The sequence below is a fragment of the Mycteria americana genome, chromosome 2 (assembly GCF_035582795.1).
Source record: "Mycteria americana isolate JAX WOST 10 ecotype Jacksonville Zoo and Gardens chromosome 2, USCA_MyAme_1.0, whole genome shotgun sequence".
Classification (NCBI taxonomy): domain Eukaryota; kingdom Metazoa; phylum Chordata; class Aves; order Ciconiiformes; family Ciconiidae; genus Mycteria; species Mycteria americana.
The window spans coordinates 118,451,486-118,457,485 of record NC_134366.1 but is presented as its reverse complement, the minus strand read 5'-3'; positions in this window follow the sequence as shown (position 1 = coordinate 118,457,485).

The window sequence follows — 6,000 nt, the reverse complement described above, 5'->3', positions numbered from 1 at the left end:
TCAGGGAAAATTTGCTTTCAAGGTGGCAACCTGAACCGCCTGCTGGCACCTAACCAGCTGTCCTCCTACGGCACAGCCTTTAACACTGGAATGGTTCTCCCCATAGTCACAATAAGGAGGGACAGAAGTCTTAATAGCGGCTGACGTTTCTAATGGAGGTGACTCAGTTTCTTGGCAGTTTTGAATACAAAGCAGGCTTTTGAGATATGCTGGAAACATGAACTCATAATGATCTAGGAAAGGGCCCTCAACAGATAAACTTGTTTCCTCGTGACAGAGATACCAGAAAAGGAAACGCTTTTTTTTAGTTTTTCACCACAGTCTTTTTTTTTTTTGTAATGTTTTTAGGAGGCAAAATTTCTGGAGGGAAAATAGGTTTCTTGAAATGAGAACAAAGCCAGAACGCCACGTTGATTACAAAATTCTGAAGAGGGAAAAGAATGTTTAGAACTGAAAAGAAGGGACAAACAACATGATGTCCTGCCCTGGAAGATACTCTTCATGGTGGGTCACAACCCCATCAAGGTGATAAAGAAGGAACAAAAGCAATGTCTGAAGTAGAAAATTTGGAATTAGGGTAAAAAGGGTATCACAGTAAAAATGGTCAAATAGTGCATATACGTGCATTTCATGGCACAGCCACGTTGACACCGTTGTTACTCGAGAACCCTAGCTAAAAAACGAGCGTGAACAAATACAAGATTAAGAGTGCATCAGGTGCCTAGACTCCACCTGTAAAAAATGATACCATATCTTTACCTGTGGGTATGCCTGAATTTACATAGTACAAAGTCCACTGAATAAAAGATGATACCCATTCATGTTGTCCATGACACACCAGTTACTGAGTTGGAGCCCTGAACAAAGGGCTTTGCCTAATAAATTCCAGTGCACTTACGTAGCCACCCTGCCTGCATAGTTTAGCTTTTCATGAAGCTTGATTCTGGCTGAACGATGTCTTGGAATGATGGGTGGTTTTGCACGAAAAGGGGAAATTGTTCCAGAGAAGACTAAGGAAGAAAGGATGAGGTGGTGATAAATGTATCCAAGTAGATTTGCATTGACTGATTTAACCACAGCATGTAGTATGTACTTAAGTACTCGCTGCTGGGAGTATAAAGGCTTTACAACAACACAACATCCATCACTGAAAGATAAAATGGAGGGATTTTTAATTTATTTTTCCCAGGAGGAAACTGATGCCTTAGAAAATCCACAAGACTTGAGTCATCAAGTCATGCTGTCAGCAGGCACGTCTTTCAGACACCTTGCCTCATCTCACTGCGAATCACACACCAGTGAAAGGTGCGTACTATGGCAGACACAGTTTAAAAAATTACAGGGCCTGAAGCAACTACCAGATTAGAAGGAGAGCCTCCGTCTGAGAAGCCTGTTTCATATCACATCAGTGACAGCAAGGTGAGGATGTCTGGGAGCTACAGGTTTCAAAGCTCTGGGAAAGTGGTTACTTAGCTATTTGGCAAGATGACTCAGCCCATGTCTCTGGTAGTGCAGGAGAGCCTGAAGTTATTGAGGCTGCCTTCTGACAGGTCTGCTTTTGAAGAAAGCTAGCGTTTTTGGTGAAATGGTGCCAGAATTCCCATGAGAGGTCCCCATTTCCTGAGAAGTTTGAGGAAAGATGTTGTGTTCCCTGCCATTTTCAACCAGCATTGGAAATCTTCCTTCCACTTAGAGGGAGCTCGAAGGCATAACTAAATCCTGGATGTTAGATAATTCCAACATGTATTTTAAACCAGCCAGCCACAGGCAAGAAATTAGAGTTCAGGAACTTGTGATTTGCTTTTGGTATCTTCAGGTCATGCTGGAAATGTAAGCAAGCCATGTTTCAAGCTAGGCGGCCTATCTGATTTCACACACAACCATGTCATAGAGAGTGTGTGATGAGGTGATACAAAGATTCTCTGTCAAATTTCACAGTCATCTCCAATTTTAAACACAACCGTTGCACTATAATGTCACAGTTGTCATTTACCTATGTCTTTCGGACTCAGAGCTGATCTTTGGAGAGTGAGATTTTGACTGATTATGACGGAGTACAAATTGTTTCCCTTCTCCCACCAGGGTAAATGCCTCCAATTTAGGTATCCGTCCTCTGCCATCCTTCTAGGAGGCCATTGAATAAGAGCAATTTTGGGTCAGGGCTTTGAGGCCTTGGGGTTTGAGGTTGCCTCAGTGTACACTGAATTACTACACTGTCAGGCCTCCATGGCAACTCCATCACTTTCATCAGAGCTGACCTCTGTATTGCCTCATACAAGAGTAGACTTCATGGGTGTTTTTGTGCATTTCCAAGCTTTCCTGTGAGGCAACTGCAAATATTTCATTTCCTTATGATGTCATCTGGTATCTGCTGATGACACAATGAAGGAAAGTGTTGAGTTTTATTAGCTACTCAACTCACAAAAAGGCAACAGACAGTGAAAACTGAAAATATGCACCAGTCTGTTTAAGCTCATCTTGGGTAAACTCTACTGTTCTAGTTTCTGGAAAAGTAGTCAGATAATTGATAGAAGTTGCTATGGTCATCCCATCAAGCGAATGACTTCTGCTTGTGTTTAAGAATGAATCCATCTATGTTATCCAGGCTGAAACAATTGGAAGTTGGGTCAGTGATAATGTGGCCAGAAGCCCTCCCATCCTGTCCAGGCTTTTATAATGAGTTGTTACTGAAATTTGTTAGGATTGAGTCAGTGGCCCAAATGAGTCATTCAGAAACCTCCATCCAGTTCACCCTCTAAGAGACAACATAAGGTTTAAAACCTCATTTCACTTTTCAATAAATGTAAAGGAAAAAAACTGTGAAGAAGTATCATGCGTGATGTCACTGGAATACACAAGCTTTCCCAAATGCATGACAGTCTTTAAGGAAGAGCCTAATTCTCAGATTTAAAATGTGACTTAGTAAAAATGTAATGATGCAGTTCCTTGCTTTGCTGTCCATCAAAGCTATCCAGATCAAGCCTCCTAAGATTGCTGAAGATTACATACCAGACGTGGAAACTCAACTTAGAATGTGAAAATTGCTTAAAGAGTGATCTTTTTGGCTTAGCCATCCCTAAGATTGAACGTCCAATATTTTAACTTGGTTAAAAGTTTTGTTACTGATGCATAAACCAAAATCCAGCTCAGCTGTTTCTGTCACAATCGTATTGTCTCTGAATAGCTAACAAGAGCACAATGCAACGACTTATTTTTTGCCTTTGATGTGAGTAAAACCAAATTCACCTGGGGACTAGTTTCTGGATAAGAAAGCACATTTTTTACTAAGCTACTTTGAAAAGCTGATTTTTTTCTGTTATAATAATGAAGTGATATGAAATTCTTTCCCTTTCACTGTTTGTGTGAGAGAATGTTCATCAGTGAAAGCAAAACACATTTAAATCTTCAGGGTTGAATGCTCCCAAAAGTATGACAAAAATTGGTGGAGATACTCTTAGAGCCATTCATATTCATTCTGAACAAATATTGGTGCACGGGGGAAATTTCAGATGACTGGTAAAAAGTGAACGTGTCACACTGTGAACAATAAATATGGTGGGTTTGGATAATTACAAGCATTACATAGGACCTCAGCAAAATGCTAATAAAGACAGATATGGGAAACAAATAGAAATTAATTCATAGGTAGTAGCTTATGTAATGTTAATCAATATTAACATTAACAAAAATCAATATATTTTTAATGGAAAATAGGTGCAATCAAGCAACAAGACGAGACTAAAATGCAGTTGCTTAAGGTAGATGTATTGACTTAATAGACATGGATTACTTTAAGTCATTTGATGTAGTGCTGCATGACAATCTGGTAAAAAACCCCAGTACTACACAAAATCAATTTACCTGTATCAAATGCTCTGCGAACCAATTAGCAGCTACATCACCATGTTTCTACTCTCTTCTAATGGGTTATTTAATGGCTTCAAAGGAGCCAATGCAGTTCAATGTCTTTATCAGTGACCTGGAAGAAAACATAAACTCTTTGCAGATAACTTTGCAACTGACACCAAAATTGCTGGAAAGGAAAGAACGAAGAGAACAAAATGACATAAGGGCATTTAACGTGGTGCTTCAGATCTTAAGGCTTAAGCCAGTATTTAAAAATAGGATGAGTCTTGATGTGGAAGAGATACTATGCCCTGTCTCTCTATGGTGAGACTCTCTGAAGCCTCTGGTGCTGGCCCAGAGAGGGAGGGTGGTGAATGAATAGAAACTACTCTCTGATCCACTACAGATTCCCATTTTCCTCATTTCTATTATTTGCCTTACTTGGGGAAGGAAAAAATGCAAGGAATGGCCAGGCACAGGAAAAAAATCACATTCCAAGTTTGCACTGGCTGACTCTGGTTTTCTATTAAATTGCTATTCATTTCTATTAGATTGCTTTTTCTTATACTAGGGACAAAGGAGGAGAAAAACCACCTGCCTTATTTGAAGGTGAAAGGAGGGGAAGCTTGCTGGCCTGTCTGTCTGCTAGCCAGCGGGAAGAGAGGGGCAGGAGCAATGTGGGTTAGGAGAGAGGAAAGGGAAAAAAAACCCAGCAAAATAGGACAGAAGTGGTTTTGGAGTGGTGGAGTGGGAGCAGAAGGGTCTCAATTCACTCTAGTGTGTTTCTCTCTGAAAAGCAGAATTGAAACCAGGAAACCTATGGAATTAAAATAGTGATTGCACAGCTAAAGTCTGTATTAAAAGGCATGCTCACAAAATATTTACAAGCATTTAACTTCATGAATTTAACAGTGAAACATCTATTTATGTATTTCTCTGCAACAGGTATGTAGGCACAGGACCAAAGTAGTGGGTGAGTGGGTGCGCTCTCCTAACCTCCCCTGTTAGTGCTTGGTGTTGGGGGAGGAAAATGGTGAATATTCACGGTTGTAGGTGGAGAGCTGTGCACCGGGTTGCAGTGCTCATAGCGCAGGTGGTACCTGCTGAAGGGCAGAAGGGACTAGGTTGCCCAGAGGGAAGGGGAGCATCAGGGAATCGTGCACAGCATGATAGATCGCTGGCAGATGGACGCACATGGGTTGGGAGGGGAAAGGTCCCACACGGGGTAATCCAGGTCAGAGCATCTTTTGTTACAAGGGGTTTTCTGCAGGCCTTTTTCCCCCTTGCAACTTCAAAAATGCTGTCGGGTATTCCAGCTTTGTGTCTGCAAAGTGTTCATACCTGGTTTAAGGTGACCCACCGAAGTACCAGAACAAAGTCTGAAAGACCGGTCCCTGGTTTTGCACAGTGTATCAACTGCACACTGCAATCTAACAGGTCCTCATGGGTATCATTTGTACAATTAAGCCGTATAAATAATTCAGTATTTGGCAGTCAAAGATTCCATCAATAGTGTTATGCAGACTTTTTTCTTTTTTTCTTCCCCGAATGCAAAGTAAATAAATATTTCATAAATGATCTCTCAGGTAGAGCATTCAAGCTTGTGTGCAGACACAGAACACGTCTGCAACAAACAAAGTGGAGTGGGGAGATGATTCTAAAAACCTTGTGTCTTTACTCCTAGAGATAATGAATTAATCACAAAGATCTTTCATGCGTGTATTAGCCACATGTTAGTAACCTTAGCTTCCTGCATCTGTTAGAGGAGCATTTTGAGCACTTGCCTGTTTCCTGCCACAACACAAGGGTAACAGAGAAAGAATTTCCAGGCGATGCGCACAACCCACGAAAGCAGAGTGGCTGCGGATGCCCGCAGGAGCTGTGATTTTCCAAATCTGCAAACTCTTAACTTTATGCATATTAGTATTCCTCCGGATCGCATAAGCATGTGCAATTTCAGAGGCAGAGCTTTAGCTGGCGTAAGTGCTTGTGATTTAATTGATTATTCAGAGTGGAGGAAAATCTTTATGTTATTTGGTAACAGACTACAGGGGAATGGATCTTTCCTCGTCAGTGACTATGCAACCGACTGAATCCACTGACAGCCTGAATTTCTCCACGTCTTCCCTTCTTTTGCTCTGCTCATTTTCTGGC